The sequence below is a fragment of the Lissotriton vulgaris genome, chromosome 10 (genome assembly GCF_964263255.1).
Source record: "Lissotriton vulgaris chromosome 10, aLisVul1.2, whole genome shotgun sequence".
In the NCBI taxonomy this organism is placed as follows: Eukaryota; Metazoa; Chordata; class Amphibia; order Caudata; family Salamandridae; genus Lissotriton; species Lissotriton vulgaris.
Window position 1 is genome coordinate 347,711,242 of NC_141698.1, and position 17,709 is coordinate 347,728,950.

The 17,709-nt window shown below is 47.0% G+C and overlaps 1 pseudogene; it reads left to right on the top strand.

The window, feature by feature from the left end:
* Nucleotides 1-786: 786 nt before the first annotated feature.
* On the top strand, nt 787-3,973 carry LOC147685225 (uncharacterized; annotated as a pseudogene).
* The last annotated feature ends 13,736 nt before the right edge of the window (nt 3,974-17,709 follow it).

A 17,709-nucleotide genomic window follows, 5' to 3' on the forward strand; every position in this document is an offset into this window, starting at 1 on the left:
GGTAATACTTTGGCGCAGGTGGTTGAGGCAGTTCGTGAGTTAGGAGAGTTGGGGGAATAGTTAAAGAATGGAAGAGCTACCAGGTTTGAGACTCGTACAGACAATAACAGGCTATCTAGAAGTGATATGTTTATGGCTTTGTTAAAAGCTGGTGTGGAGAAAGAAAAGATAGATGGAATAACTGCTACAAGTCTATGGGAAATGTCCGGAGAAGAGTTTTGGATAAGAAGGAAGGAAGCAGGAGAGTGAATAAACAAAATATAACGCAAAGACAGTCAGATGAGGGCAAGAGCGAGGAGCAGAAAAGGAGGGGGAGAGACCTGCTCGCTCAAGCAGGAAGGAAGGGAGAGACTCAGAAAGCGAATGGCTCACTGAGGACCGCAGGGAGGAGGAATTACTCCCTTCGAGGATATGAAAGATTGTACCCAGATTTGACCTGGGCAAAGGCTAACAGATACAAGGCAGAATAGGAAATAGGCCAAGCTCCAGTGCTGGGATGGACTTGCAAAGACAATAGACCTTATGTTGACGTAGAAATTTATTGGAAACATTGTAATGTTCAGAGGGCCTGAGCCTTAATAGATACCGCAGCGGAGGCCACTTTGAAATATGGAAATCCCAGAAAGTTTAAAGGACAGTATTTTACAATTACAGGCTTGGGTGGTAAAGAGACACCAGCAGTGCAGACAAAGGTCCAAATGAAAATATGGAAAATACCAAAAAGAGAATACACTGTATTAATTGTGCCCCTCTGAATATATTATTGGAATTGATAGTTTGAAAGGAATGATTCTTTATTTGGAAGATGGGTACTATCAATTTGGATCAAAGAGGTACATTTCAGTTGGCGCTGTAAGGGTGGGTCACTTGAAGATTCCCCCAGTGAAGATGCCCCAGGCTACAAAGGTAATTCATTTGAAACAGCATAGAATCCCGGGAGGGCATGAAGAGATCAGTGCAACCATACAGAACATGATAGAGGCAGTGGTGGTGACCCCAATCACTACTGCTTGGAATAATCCTCTATGGCCTGTGCGCAAAAGTGATATTGCTTGGTGCATGACAGTTGATAATTGTGAATTGAGCAAGCATACACCTCCTTTGACTGCTGATGTCCCAGATGCTGCCACTTTAATTGAGAAAATAAAGAAGCACCCTGGGACTTGGTATGCGAATGTTGATATTGCCAATGCTTTCTTTTCAATACCAATAGCCCTTGAATGTCATGAGCAATTCAGTTTCTCATGGGTCGGTAGACAAATTACATTTAAGAATTTGCCACACTTGCATTGTCCCACCATCTGTCACTGGCTGGTGGCAGAGCATTTATATGAGGTGTCAGTTATTCCTGGAGTACAGCTTTGTCATTATATTGATGACGCGATGATACAGGGAGAGACACGAGAACAAATGCAAACTCAGTTAGACATGATTGTGGAGCATTTGCAGAGCAAGGAATGGGAAATAAATCCCGCCAAATTATAATGACCCTCTCAAAGTGTGAAGTTTTAGGGTATTCAGTGGCATCAGGGACACCGAGAGGTGGTGCCCCAAGTGAAACAAAAGATTAGAGAATTTGCAGTGCAATGAAACAGAAAGGAAGCTCAGAGGTTCATTGGTTTGTTTGGTTTTTGGGGACTGCACATCCCTCACTTGAGCCAGATTTTGTCACCTGTGTACAACGTTACGCAAAAGAAAAATGCATTTGAGTGGGGAGAGCAGCAGCAGACTGCATTTGAATTCACAAAAGAGGCTATACAGCACGCTTTGGATTTATGCCCAGTACGAGAGGGGGATGTTGAGCAGAATGTGACAGTGCAAAGATCTTAAGCTATTTGGGGTTTGTGGCAGAAGCAGAGAAGAACGAAAGTACCTTTAGGGTTCTGGACAAAAAAAGTGCCAGATGCTAGAGAGCGTTACACCCCCTTTGAAAAACAGTTGCTTGCACGCAAATGGGCTCTAGTGGATACTGAGCAATTGACCCTAGGGCACGATGTGATTTTGAGACCTGAGATTCCTATAATGCAGTGGGTGAGGAGTTCCCCCAAGACTCATAGAATAGGACATGCACAGGAAGCCAGCATAATCAAATGGTAGTGATATATACAGGATAGGGCCCTAGTACGTCCCAAAGGCACCGCATTGTTGCATGAGCAGGTGGAACAGGCCCCAATGGGAGATACAGAGGTGCTGCATGATGTACCTGAGATACAGGAATCTCCTGTAAAGTGGGGTAAGCCATTTGGTGAATTGTCGGCGGAGGACAAAAAGCATGTGTGGTTTACTGATGGCTCAGCCAGGTATGTAGGGGCTAGGAGGCACTAGAAGGCGGTGTCATACAACCCTGTGACCCCGAAATTGTTGACTACTACTGGAGAAGGAAAGAGTAGCCAGTTCACAGAACTATACACTGTGTATCAAGCTTTGAAACAAGAACTGACAGGAAAATGTCATATTTACACTAATTCGTGGTTCACTGTCAATGGGTTAGCAGCTTGCCTTCTCACATGGCATGCTCATAGTTGTATGATAAATGCAAAGGAGGTGTGGGGCAAGGAATTTTGGAAAGAGATCTGGACCATGTTGACACTAAGTACAGTTACTGAGTATCATGTAGATGCTCATTGTTCCACCGACTCACTTGACCGCTGGTTTACTTCCCTCACAGATAAAAAAAACTAAGATTTCCGAGACTGAGGTGGCAACGCAGGATTCTGACCTGGTTGGGATTGCGAAGTGGGCACATCAGAAGCGCGGACACTTTGGAGAACATATTACTAGCAGGTGGGCAGAGAATAGAGGGATACACATTCCCCTAGATTTGATTAAAACTGTGATTTTGCAGTTCCTGTTTGTCAGCATGCCCAACATAGATCAGTCCGACAGATAGTGAGAGGCCAGCTAGGTAGAGGAAAATTACCAGCACAGATTTGGCAGATTGATTACATTGGGCCCCTAGTCAAGGATGTCAATGTGTGTGCACGGCTGTGTATACATACTCGGGATATTTGATAGCTTTTCCATGTAAACCCGATATTCAGTTGAATACATTGAAAATGTTAGACTGCTGATTTTGAATTATGGAATTCCATTACAAATCCAAAGTGACAATGGATCTCATTTCAAAGGCAGATTGGCATTAGAATATTGTGTACAACACAATATTGAGTGGAATTTTCATATTCCGTAGTACCCACAGGCTGCGGGTTTGATTGAGCGCATGAATGGGTTATTAAAAGATCAATTGAGAAAGTTGTCTGATGGCTCGTTGAGAAATTGGAAAGATCGTTTGAGTGAAGCATTACAAGTACTAAATAATAGGCCTTTAGCAAATGCAGAGGCACCTTTAATGCAAATGTTAACTCCAGATTTGCAGATTCAGCGTCATGTGACCACCAATACCATTCTTTACTGGGAGACAGCTTCTGGAGCTTTGGCTCCGTGCGGGGCTAAACCCGAGGCTGCAGGTCTTGACCTGCATGCTTAAAAAGTGTACAGACTGAAACCAAGAGATATTACACTCAATGAGACGGGAATGGGAATTCAGATACACCCATAGCACTTTGGTTTAATTGCCCCTTGTTCTGGATTGGCTTTAAAGGGCATCCAAGTGCTGGGAGGAGTCATTGATGCAGATTATCAAGGTGAAATTAAAGTCATCCTTCTTAATAGTGGAGATGCCGATTTGATTATACAATCTGGAAACAGAGTTACTCAAATGGTAATCATGCCAGTGTACAGAGGGCTAGTTAGGAAGGGGACTGCCCCAGCCCTCCTCACCATATGTGGTGAAGGAGGGTTTGGCACTACTGATAAGAACTCAGGAGCCAAAGTTTGGGTAGAGTCTCCAAATAGATGCCCAAAACATGCAGACATCACTGCAACAGGAAAGGACAATGTCCTATTGATCTTGAAATCAGGGCAGGAAAAATGGGAACATGTGCCTGCTGATAAATGTTACTTGCAAGAATGAATAATACCGTTTTTGTTTCTGTTCTTTTAGATCACAAAATGGCGTGTCTGTCCCCTGCTTGCGCTTGCTGGAGCCTGTTTGGTCGCATGGGTGTGGGGCCGGGGGTGACGAGGAGCCCCTTACCCCAAAGTGGCCAGCCGACTGTGCAGATTGACAGCGCAGCTGACTCGATATGACAATGTGTGGTATTACCTTGCACAGACAGTCCTCAGTAGATCATACTTCTGCATGTCAAATATGAAGAGTACCATGGATATTGTAAAATGCAGACGGACAGTGGAGGAACATGAAGTAAGGTCTCATCTATCACCTTATGAGTTTTGCCAATTTTGTCCAGTAACTACTGACAACGATTAGAAGAACATGGCATAAGTGATTACGGTTAATATTACGGACGGCGACATTTGTTACAATTTAACTTGCGACCCTACTATCATCAGTAAATGTGCTCAAATTCGACTTGACAGAAATACATCCACTATGTCTTGGCAGGAAGAAGTTTTATTTCAACATAGACCTGACAATGTTTGTGCAAATTTGCAAAACAACATGGTGTGCAAGAATGTAGTATCTGCTGCTAGTCATTTTAGGCACGTCAAGTTGCCTGTAGGGGGGTTATTCTCATGAGGGAATATCACTTATACGTATATTCCAGCGAATATCACAGGTGGACCGTGTGCCTTTACTAGGCTAGGTCTCATGATGTTCCCGTTCGATCCATCATCTCATGCTCGAAATGCGAGAGAAGCTGTTCAGCTTAGTGAACATTGTGATTCTGAAGTGCATTTATTATCCAAGTCTGAATATATTAGTTTAGCTGCTTCAATAGTAGGAATTCCAGGCCTGGCCATTTATAATTCTAGAGCTGTAAGTGAATTAGCATGTCTTATGGTGAAAAATATTAATCATACATCGATTGCTTTAGCTGAATTATTATTAGACGTACAGGGGGCATGAAAAGCAATATTGCAGAGCAGAGCTGCTATTGATTATTTACTCCTGAAACATGATCATGGATGTTCAGACTTTAAGGGGATGTGTTGCTTCAATCTTTCAGATCATTCTAAGACAATTCAATCCCACATTGATGCCTTACACAAGTTAGCTAGAGATGTCAAGCAGGATGCAGAGAAGGGATGGGGGATTAATTGTTTGGGTGGTTGCCAGATTTTGGTAAACTTCACTCTGTTCTAGGTGGAATTGCATTAGCGATATGTATCCTAGTATCTTTATTTTACTGTATATAGTGTGTGCCTAATCTCTTGTCTATGCTTCGTCCCCAGGTAGTTGATTTTAGACCGATATGTTATAGGAGTCATTGGTCAAGGGATGGAACGTTATAAGTAAGGGTAAGATGTATTGGTCATTGACTCTGTTTTACATACCTGACTCTATTTTGTGTTATTTTTACATGCTTTGAAATGATTATTGCATGCTTTTATGATTTCACAGTATTATACTTGTGCTTTCAGTTCGGTAAGAATAAACAATGGTCCAGAACCTATTTCTTAATGAAGCCGATTCAATCAGTACATAATCAAACATTTATAAGTTCATGGGCGTTCCTTATATATCCGCACCAAACCATAAATGAACTCAGTTACTCAGAAAAAAAGAGAATATCACTACAGCACCAATATATCAAAAAGGGGAAACAATGTTTAATTCATTGTCTCTAGTCACAAAATTGGTATTTTTTGCAGTTTTCTCAAAACTTTAGAATAAAAGGTTGCCCAGGAGGAGCGTGCACAAAAAAAGTGATCAAAGATAAGTGCAGTGAATCAAAGGAAGAAAGGAAATTAAAAGAAGTAGACAGAATATTCACATTGATTTTCTGTGATTACGGTCTTACAATTTCCCGTAATATAACAACCTGGCCCACATGAAAGTTAATAACAACTAATCTCTAGATCATATAAACACAACAGTCATGTCAAATGTGTGCACTTTTTAACAGAAAACGGGGTCCAAGGTGAGATTAGCATCGTCGACGTTTCGACTCGACTACGGTCATCCGGTGAGTTAAACCTGGACCGTGCAAGTCTTCATCAGGACATTCAATAGTAGGGCAACCAAGGGTTAGAGATGACCCCAAAGGTGCAAGGCTACACAACGTAGGCCTCGTACTCAGCCAAGACAGGATCCTTTTTAGAAAGGATGATTCAATCGTCCATCAAGATATACTGACTGACCTATTCTCAGGACATCCCCGTGCTGCACGGCCACCAGCTGTGTGTGTGCCCCTCGCTGCTGCTCGCAGCCTCGTTGTGCCATCTGCCTGCCTCCCTTGCTGCCTGCCTCACTGTTCCTTTCCCCATCAGTTCTGCCGTATTTTCGTTCTAGGTGTTGTATTTTCTGCCTAATTGTCAAATAGTTGTTGTATTTCCCCTGTGCCTGCCCGCCCCGCTTCCCGCTTCCCGCCGCCGTTCACGCGGCCAAGCCCCCTTTTGTTCCGTGTCCTCCCCACTCCCGCCTCCCAGCTGCTCCTCCCTCCCACTTAGCCTTAAATGGCGACCGTGACGCAGCGGGCACGCCGATTGTGCGCCGAAGGCGCGCCAAAGGCAAGCCCGTCTGCGCCCGTCCGCGCCTGGACCGCACCCAGTGCCAGGACCCCTGGCCCCCACCGTGCAAGACGACCCGACAGTCCTACAACGCCGCCGCCCTCAACACACTCAATGCCGGCCGGAACACCGCCTGCTGCCGGGCCGCCCCGAAACGCATTCACGGACCCTTCACCTGCAGAACCTGCAAGTTCACCTGCCTCCGAACCTGCACCGCACCCGCCAAGCCAAGCACCAACAGCAACCTCAAGTGCATCCTGCTCAACACCCGCTCCGTCCGCAGACACGCCGTGGAACTCTGGAACCTCCTCGACACAACATCACCAGACATCGCCTTCCTCACGGAAACCTGGATGAACGTCTCCTCAGCCCCCGACATCGCCATCCGGGACGGGTACAAGATCATCAGGAGGGACCGCGTCAACCAGACCGGAGGAGGCATCGCCATCGTCCACAAGAACACCATCCGCATCACGACCGACTCCAACGACACCTTCGCCGCCGCCGAGCACCTTCACTTCCGGATTCACACCGACCCAAAGACGACCCTCATAGGCACCCTCATCTACAGACCCCCGGGACCACGCACACAATTCAGCGAAGACATCACAAACTTCATCAGCCCACACGCCCTCCCCTCCGCCGACTAAATCCTCCTAGGGGACCTCAACTTCCTCCTGGAGAACAACAAGGACCGCAACACCGCCGCCCTGCTGGACAACCTTGCCAACCTCGGACTCAAGCAACTGGTCAACACCCCCACCCACTACGCCGGCCACACGCTTGATCCCGTCTTCTCATCCAGCAAGCACATCACCTTCAGCCACTCCACCGGACTCCACTGGACCGACCACAGCTGCGTCCACTTCAGCTTCAGAAGAACCACAACCCACCACCACCCGCAACAGGTTCCTCACAGAAGCTGGAGCAAGATCACCGCCGACCAGCTCACCACCTCCCTCAGCCAGAACCCACCCACCAGCACAACGGACCCCAACAAAGCAGCCCGCAACTTCACGCAGTGGCTGACCGCCTGCCCAGACGACCTCGCACCACTGAAGAACCCTCCCAGCAGACCCAGAAGCAAGAAGGCCTCCTGGTTCACCGACGAACTCAAGGACTCCAAGAAGACCTGCCGCACCCTCGAGAAAACCTGGCTCCTCGACCAGACCACTGACAACATGACCGCCCTCAAACACGCCACCCGCAAGCACCACCAGCTCATCCGCACCACCAAGAAGAAATCACTGAAGGAACGACTGGACAACAACGCCCACGACAGCAAGGAACTCTTCACCATCGTCAAGGAGTTCTCCAACCCCAGCACCGGCAACAACGAAATCACTCCCTCACAAGATCTCTGCGACTCTATCGCCTCGTTCTTCCACCGCAAGATTGCCGACATCCACAACAGTTTCGGCGCACCATCCACGCACCCAACCGTCAAACCAACGCCCCCCACCGCCACCCTCCGCACCTGGACCACGGTGACCACCGAAGACACAGCCCGCACGATGAACACCATCCACTCCGGATCTCCGACCGGCCCCTGCCCCCACCACGACTTCAACAAGGCCCACTCCACCATCGCACCCCAACTCCGGGACGTCATCAACACCTCATTCAACACCGCCACCTTCCCAGAGAGCTGAAAGCATGCCGAGCTCAGCGCCCTACTGAAGAAACCAACAGCGGACCCCACCGACCTCAAAAACATCCGCCCCATCTCGCTCCTCCCTTTTCCTGCCAAAGTCATCGAGAAGATCGTCAACAGACAGCTTGCCGCCTTCCTCAAGATGAACGGATCCCTCGACCCCTTGCAGCCCGGTTTCAGAGCAAACCACAGCACCGAGACCGCCCTCATCGCAGCCACCGACGACATCCGAGCCCTGCTCGACAACGGGGAAACAGCGGCACTCATCCTCCTAGACCTCTCTGCAGCGTTCTACACTGTCTGCAACCGAACCCTAGTTCAACGCCTCAGCAACATCGGCATCCAAGAGAAGGCACTGGAGTGGATCATCTCGTTCCTCACCGGTAGAACACAGAGAGTCCGCCTCCCCCCGTTTCGATCCGAGGCCACCGAAGTCATCTGCGGCGTTCCGCAAGGATCATCACTCAGCCCCACCCTCTTCAACGTCTGCATGAGACCTCTTGCTGCCATCGCACGCCAACACAACCTCAACATCATCTCCTACGCAGACGACATCCAGCTGATCCTCTCCCTCACCAGAGACCCAGACACCGCCAGAACCAGCCTACACGAAGGGATGAAAGACGTCGCCGAGTGGATGAAGAACAGCTGCCTGAAACTGAACTCAGACGAGACGGAAGTCCTCATCCTGGGACCATCGCCCTCCGCCTGGGACAACTCCTGGTGGCCCCCGGCCCTGGGCACTGCTCCCAAGCCAACAGACCACGCACGCAACCTAGGCGTCATCCTGGACTCCTCCCTCTTGATGACCAGACAAGTCAACGCCGTCTCCTCATCATGCTTTCACACCCTACGCATGCTTCGCAAGATCTTCCGATGGATCCCGACCGAAACCAGGAAGACGGTCACCCAGGCCCTCGTCACCAGCTGACTGGACTACGGAAACACCCTCTACGCCGGAACCACAGCCAAGCTACAGAAAAGACTCCAACGCATCCAGAACGCCTCCGCCCGACTCATCCTGGACATCCCCCGACGCAGCCACATCTCCGGCCACCTGAGGGACCTGCACTGGCTCCCCGTCAACAAGAGGATCACGTTCAGGCTCCTCACCCACGCACACAAGTCTCTCCATGACCTGGGCCCCAAGTACCTCAACGACCACCTGACCTTCTACACGTCCACCCGCCAGCTACGGTCTACTAGCCTCGCCTTTGCCGCCGTACCACGCATCCGAAGAGCCACCATTGGGGGGGGATCCTTCTCCTACCTGGCGGCCAAGACATGGAACCCCCTCCCCATCCACCTTCGGCTGACCCAGGACCATCTCGCCTTCAGGAGACAACTCAAGACCTGGTTGTTCGAGCAGTAGCGGACCCCTTCCCCCAAGCGCCTTGAGACCCTTCCGGGTGAGTAGTGCGCTATACAAGTGTTATGATTGATTGATTGATTGATTGATTGATCAATGTAGTCGTTTTTTATATTCGACTTCTTTCCTCTCTCATTTATTGGCAAATTCTTGATCCGGTAGTCTCAGTTCTCCACCGCTCCTGTCCTGCAGGGATCAGGTAGCGTTCTGCCGTGTTTGCCGGTCTCCTAAGTTCCCAAAGTGTATCCGCTGTTTGCCGCTGGAGATTAGATGTTATTAACTTTCATGTGGGCCAGGTTGTTGTATTACGGGAAATTGTAAGACCATAATCACAGAAAATCAATGTGAATATTCTGTCTACTTCTTTGAATTTCCTTTCTTCCTTTGATTCACTGCACTTATCTTTGATCACTTCTTTTTGTGCACGCTCCTCCTGGGCAACCTTTTATTCTAAAGTATTGAGAAAACTGCAAAAAATACCAATTTTGTGACTAGAGACAATGAATTAAACATTGTTTCCCCTTTTTGATATACTGGTGCTGTAGTGATATTCTCTTTTTTTCTGAGTAACTGAGTTAATTTATGGTTTGGTGCGGATATATAAGGAACGCCCATGAACTTATAAATGTTTGATTATGTACTGATTGAATCGGCTTCATTAAGAAATAGGTTCTGGACCTTTGTTTATTCTTACCGCATTATACCCAGGTCCGTATTCTTTTTGGTTGCCCCATTTTCATTAATGTGCTTTCAGTTCAGCACACTAATTACTGCTTCAGCATGTATTTAGGAAATGTAGTTCTTTACTGACAGATGTGTTTTTCAGTTAAGAAATGTAGTTTTTCAATCATGGCTGTGTTTTTAATTAGGAGGTTCAGTTTTTGATATATGTAAATGATGATAGTCAAAGGTCATGGGGTGGAATGTAATAAAAGAGCCACTCTTGTGGTTGGGCACCCTATGACGACCTTCGACAACCACCATTTTACTCTAGCCTTGATGTAGGATGGTTCTGCATATACCTGCTCCTCTTCTTTCTTGTAATCTTGCTGTCTTTCAGTGGGAGCTGTCACGTAGTAGAATAGTACATTTATATTATGAGTTCTTACTTTTGGCATTGACATGGCCTCATGTAATCTTATTTTCTGACTTTGCCTTGCTTCAAGCTTTTCTGTGTCCCCAGCAGTGTTTGGAAGTTGTTTGGGTTATGAGAATTATAAGTGCCTACTATTGGCTTTGACATGACCTCATGTCATCCTTTTCTGTGCTTGCACTTAGTTGCAAAGTGGGGAGGGTATGTTTTTGCTCCTTACTTGTTTTTCGCACCTCACTGACCAGAGTGAACTGGAATATGTTGTGGGAAGTGTACTGTGGAATGTACAGCTCAGAGTCAAAACACTGGAGCTTGGCCAGCCTCCGTCTTGGCCTTGATGCAGACCGGTACAGCCAGCTCGTTTTTTTCTAATGAGAAGGGGGCGAGGTTTTCTCGAACCTTCTCCTCATGTTGGGTAATGGTATTAAAGCTGGGAGCCTTCAGGGGCCAGGTGGAAGTTCACCACAGAATAGATGTATTGCTGTGAAGGTGACAGAACTTGAGTCCTAATTGAACTCCTTACTGGGCCGTTGACGGGCTTCCCCAGCTTGAGTTGGCAAGATGATGCAAATTCAATCGGTGAGGTGTTCCTAACCATTTTATACATATATTTTCTACTCTTTGCTACTTGTATATACTGCATTGGGAGTCTGCAATTACTGATATATTCGGCCTGCCTTTCTAAAATATTGCATTAATAAACTAGTGTGTTATTTTACATGCACATGGATTTGTTTTCTTACCTCGCCTTAAGGGAGTGCTGGGTCTTTGCCTCGTCTTTTGGGAGTGTTGCTCAAACATGCATTATTTAAAGGTGCAGTGGTAAACTTGCCTTGTATTTTGGGAGTGCAGGGTTTGGGTGTGTCCTTTTAGAGAAAAGCACATTCATTACAGTGTCCAAAAGGATGGTATCCCTGAGCGATCTACGGTGCTTAACATTCTTATGCATAATAGTGTGTGGTGGCTGGTCCATGGGAGTTTTGGTAAAAGCATACAATGCTGTTGATTGTGTGTGCTTGCTTCTCACTCTGTCAAACGTGGACATGGCAGGGCAGCTGCACCAACACACGTGTTTTTGATGCCAAGCCAACTGCCCTAGTTAAGTGTCCCCCTCTTTTAGGTTGTACAGGGGATCTTGTCAGGGCTGTCCCCTTTCCCTACTGCTCTTTTCCTGACAATGTAGTGGGTGGCGCAGCAACTTTTTCTGGGGTGTTAATGATGGTGAGTTTCACAGTGCGATGAGGTACATGTAATGTCCACAGAGGCAGTCGACATGCTGCTCTATATTCAGTCTATCTGCAGGGTCATTCCATATATTTGTGTGAGACAATCAGATGTGCAGGGTGTGTTGAGTTTGTGTGTTAACTGGGCAAAGTGTTGAGATTTTTACCTTTGTGTGGATTATCCCCCACAAGAGCTGAGGGCTGATGAGCTAATGCGATGTGTGACCTTGATGCTTCTTGATGCATAGGTATCTGTAACTATGATGATGCTAAGTATCTCATTGTGTGAATCTTAGCAGGTCCATATCCTCATTAAGTACACAGATGGTTTTTATTAACAATCTTCCAGTTACATGGCACGGCTATGCTTCACTTCATGAGGAAATAATGCTCCCCTACATCTTGTGTTTTTGTCATCACCTAACAATGGCTGTGCCTGGTGTCAACTCCAAGGACTTTGACACCATGCTGCAAGTGTTGATATGCAATAGTGTCATGATAAGTGTGGCTCAGTGTATCGCATTGTTCGCCCTAAGTTGGCAGGGTATGCCCAGCCATGGGTCCCTTGCTCACGTTGCCCCTGGATTCAAGCTAGCCTGGCTGATGATGACTGATTAGCCAGAAACCGGTCCCAGGATGCTTGTTTCCGGTCCAGGGAAGACATGGCTTGGCAGTTCGGGCTGGACTGTTCCCATGAGGCACAGGGTCAGACTGATTTGCATATGGCCATGTCTGAACTGGGGTGGTGGAGTGAGCTACAGAATGATGATAGATTAAACCCAGATCAGTTGACTGGGGGTGAGTGGTTGATTTGCTCAAGCGCTCCATCCATCATCGCTCTGTGTAGGCTGCATCAGCTAAAGCAAAAGCTGTCAAGGCTGTGCATTTTAAAAGGAATGTTATGTGGCAGGATCACTGCAATGGCATTTGTTAAGTTGGTTTAGTAGGAAGCTGTACAAAGTCAGCATGTTCTCAAAAAGCAGTGCACATGATATTGTGCGATCAATGTTGCTCCTTGAGGCACAGCTCCCAAGTGAAGGTGACAGCCTGGTAAAAGTGTGTATTTGGGGTATTGGGCCTGTGGCTACTGAGGGACATGATCCCATACCCTCTGTCTCTTATTCAGCACATCTTTGCTCATTTCCATAGAAGAATTTTTTGGAAGGACTGAAAGCATGGAGAGAAAAAATTGAGCTTAGTGTGGGACCTAATCAGGGTCAGGAAGCACATTACCTTTGTCCATTTGCAGTGAGATCCAGACATTGCAGGGGTCAATGTCTTGACACAAGGCAAACTGTCTGAGATGGGACACATGAGAAGAGTGACAGACCCTGATTCATCGCATCGGCCCGTAAACCACGTTCTGTACGTCATGGGTGGAATTTGGAGACAGGGGATCTTATTTATTGATGTGTTTGGACGCATGAAGAATGACCCCCCCTGTCACCTGCAAGCTAGCTATGGGACACATATATGTTATGAGTCCTACACAGGCAAGTGGTGCGAATAGACTAGGCACTAGCGATGTACATTATGTCATGATGCCAAACTCCATTCCATTAAATTTGACATGTGACACAGGGCATATCTCACCTCAGCTGTCCAACCAGGTATGTGTGTGTCCTGCCATCTGTGCACACAACAGATATGCATCAATTTTGCAATTGATACATAATATCGGGATAGGGCTGCATGCTGCAAACCTGTGTTTCCGAGTTACAGATGTATTTGACCAGTGAGAGGGTTGTTCAACCTCCTTGCATTTATGTGGATGGAAAGAGGGATATTCCTGGAAATGATGTTTTAAAAGATTATCCAATGAAGAATGGATTTGTAAATGCTAATCAGACACAAGGCCATTATTCATGCATTGTTAGGACCCTGCAGTCCCTAGACAGCAACACTTGCTAACGGTGTAGGGCTGAGGCTACTGCGCAGAGCAGTGAGTGAGTTGTGTGCCTACAGGGGATGGCATTAATTAAGCTGTGGTTCAATTTGTTACATGAAGAGCCACTATATGGGTGTAGGACTTTGTCACGCCAGTGGCCCTATGAGAGGTGTTCCAGACATGGCTAGATGAGGCAGCTGCTCTGTCTTGTCAGGCAGACTGTCTGCATGACATATCCACCTTTGTGCACGTGTAAGGGTGTCTTTTGGAGTTCACATGTGCTACAATGTCAACTCTTGACAATTGCTGTGGTCTTAGAGACCCCAGTCGCACCCCCCATGTGTGGGTTGCGAGGTATGCTTGTTGCTGACCTTTTAAATAAACATGATCCCTTGTGCTGTTCTATCTTATGTTTATCATGGTGTTTGATTTAGTTCCTTATCCTCTGGTTGTGCTATGCTGGATTCCTTGCTAAAAGTTTGTCCTGCCCATCTAACCAGATCTGCATTTCCTGATTAATAAAGATGATTTACAGTACATCCTAAATTGTGTCCAGGACATGATGATTAGCTGATAGTGAGGTTTTGATGTTGCGATGTATTTTGACTTCTGTGCAGGGACATTCATTGTACCATATGCCAGCACACACATTTCCCTGTGTTTATCTTTTGTATGTGACAATTTGTCTTAATTTGGAGATGTGTGTCTTCCTTCACCCAAGGTTTTGGATGATGATCCACGCTTTGTGCACCTGCAGATTTGAGGGCGGCTCCGTGTGGACTGTTATTACTTTATCTATTTTTTTAGTTTTGATACTCAAAGTGCGACATTTTGCTACCCTGTCCTGACTGTATAGGTAGGTATCCTATCCCATGCACTGCTAGCTGGCATGAGTGAACAGTGGTTGTTGATTGGCATGGGTCCACCAGGGGCGTGTCAACCTGGACTGGCAAAGCATAGTATGCACCAAGATAGTTGTGTCCTTTATGTATTTGATAGAGGTGTGCATGGAAGCTGACCTGTGTGCATAGTAGTGTTGAATGTAAGGGATGAAACTGTCGGGAGTCCTGTTCTGGATTTGTAATGGGTTCTTCCATTTTTTTATTCCCGACACATCAAACATCCCATTCAGGTTGTGTTTACCTATGATGACCAGTTCGGACACTGCTGTACTCTTCATGATACAGGATGTGGGACTGTGTGATTGGTCTGATGGGGAAGTGGAGGTCCAGGTTGGACTGTAGTAGTCAGTGTGATGTTTTTAGACATGTAGTGATTTGTCAACAATTTGTGTATCAGGTGAAGTAAGGTGTGAGATAGTAAATGAGCTAGGCTTAGGTTATCCATCTGATTAGTTGGATGTATTGTCTTGCTACTTGGCAGATCAGCTAATGATTTTGACTTCACTTGAGTTATACATGTTGTATTTTTTATGACAGCTATCCAGAGTAAACTATGTACTTCTTGTTGGGTGTTTGGGAAATGGTAGGGTAATATGAATAAATGATGTCACTTCCTGCAATGTGACTTCCTATGACATGAGATGTTTTGGTCTTTGTGTGCGTTTCAGATCTTCGGATTTAGCCTGTGTAACTGGTACACATAGGTGCGTATGTTGGAGTTCTGTTGCCCTTCGATGGTTTGTTGTGTGTTGTGATGGACTCATCCGTTCACTTTGCGACACATACATAAATGTGGCTATGGGCATTCTTGTTCCAATGTGAAATGTGCATTTCTCCTACTATTTAGCGGTCGGATTGTACCTACCTGATGAAGACATTTCATCATTTGACAGACACAACATGCTATGGAACCAGTGTCAGGTTGGTATCACAATGATGCTAGGGTACTCTAAAAGTAATTGGCACACATTTGTGATCATACCTTTCACTGTAGCCCTTGTGCATTTACCTGGCAAGGGAGTTTCCAAAATGCCACACTGTTGCTGATCAAGGGGGAGGAGGGTAGGTTAGACTGGTCAAATGAAACTTGCCTCCCTGCAAGGCCCCTACATACAATGCAACCTCCCCGCACCTGCCATGACTTGACAGTGATAGGCGGGTGGGGGAGATAACACTGCTAATGTCAGGGCACGCCATGCAGGGCGCCAAGGTGAGTATGCCCCAAAGGCTGGCGCACAGCCTCAATTTACAGCACAGCTGGCGAGTGTACAAGATACTGGAACCACATTGAACTGGCCTGGTGGGGACTGGGGAAGTAAGTCAGTCTCTTGGGGCAGTTACACGGGCCCCAAAAAGACCAGTCCACATGTGACCCTGGTGCACTGGCACATCTACCAATGCGCAATTGCATGCATTCTAAATCCAAGCCTATACAGAACATTTGCTGACAGAACTCAATGCCCCTAGGGATCAAGGGGCTACAACCCCCCCACCCCATTGTCTGTCAGCCCTGGCTGAGCCAGCTTCCCCCCCACACACAGACAGATCTTGAGCTGCTGTGGGTGGCTGGTCTGTCGTCATTGCACAGTAGCACCCGAGTATTTCTCAGGTTTCTAAGGGACCATTTACTAGATGATGAGGCTTTGTTGTTTTTTCAACAGTTCCTAGAGCACCAGCATTTCCACTCTGCTGAAACCATAACGTTGCCACTTAATTTGCTGCCACAGTGTGGGAATGCATTTCCTGTCAAGTAACCTTAGGCTTTGTTCTTTTGCTGTTTTCTGCAATTTGTACTCCACCCGGAGGTATTGAAGCACTTTGTATCAGCACCCGTTACATTATTCAAAGACACATTGTTGAGAGTATTAGCCCCCCCACCACAAAATTGGCTCAACATTGCTGGTAGTATTAGTCCCCCACCACCCCAATTTGGCTAAAAATTGCTGGGAGTATTAACACCTCACCCCCCAATTTATCTAAACATTGCTGGGAGTATAAGCCCCGCCCCCCAATTTGGCTCAACATTGCTGGGAGTAATAGCACCCCACACCCCCCATAGGCTCTACATTGCTGGAAGTGTTAGCCCCCAACCCATCCAATTGTTTCTACATTACGGGGAGTATTAGCCCCCCACAACTGGCTCTACATTCTTGGGAGTATTGGTACCCCACCCCCAATTAGCTCAACATTGCTGGGAGTATTAGCCCCCCAACCCCCAATTTGGCTGAACATTGCTGGGCATATTAGCCCCCCAAATTGGCCGAACATTTCTGGAGTATTAGCCCACCACACCACCAATCGGCTTTACATTGCAGGGAGTTTTAGCACCCCAACCCCCCAATTGTCTCTACATTGCTCGGAGTATTAGCCCCCACACTCCCAATTGGCTCTTCATTGCTGGGAGTGTTAGTCCTCCACCCTCCAATTCGCTCACCATTTTTTTTGTGTGGAGCTTTATATAGCGCGAACTAGACCCAAAGGTATCAAAGCGCTTTACATGAGCACCAGTTACTTTACAGACAGACATATTCATTTTTGATAGGCACGAGGTAATGAAGTGATTTGCCCAGAATCACAGAATGTTGAGCGTGCCTGCCGAGACTTAAACAAGGTTTCCCAGCTTCGAGGTCGACCGCCCTAGCCATAAGCCCACATTGTCTCCCCAACATTGCTGGGAGTATTACCCCCACCCCTCAATTTGGCTGAACATTGCTGGGAGTATTAGCCCCCCCCCCATATTGGGTCAACATTGCTGGGAGTATTTGCCCACCACCCCCCAATTTGGCTTAACATTGCTTGGAGTATTAATTAGCCCTCCACCCCCCGATTTGGCTCAACATTGCTGGGAGTATTAGACCCCCACATTACATTGCTGAGAGTGTTAGCCCCCCAATGCCCGAATTGTATCTACATTGCTGGGAGGATTACCCCCCCCCACACCTCCAATTGGCTCTACATTGTTGGGAGTATTAGCCCCCACCACCAAATGGCTGATCATTGCTGGGAGTATTAGCCCCCATCCCCCAATTTGGCTGAACATTGCTGG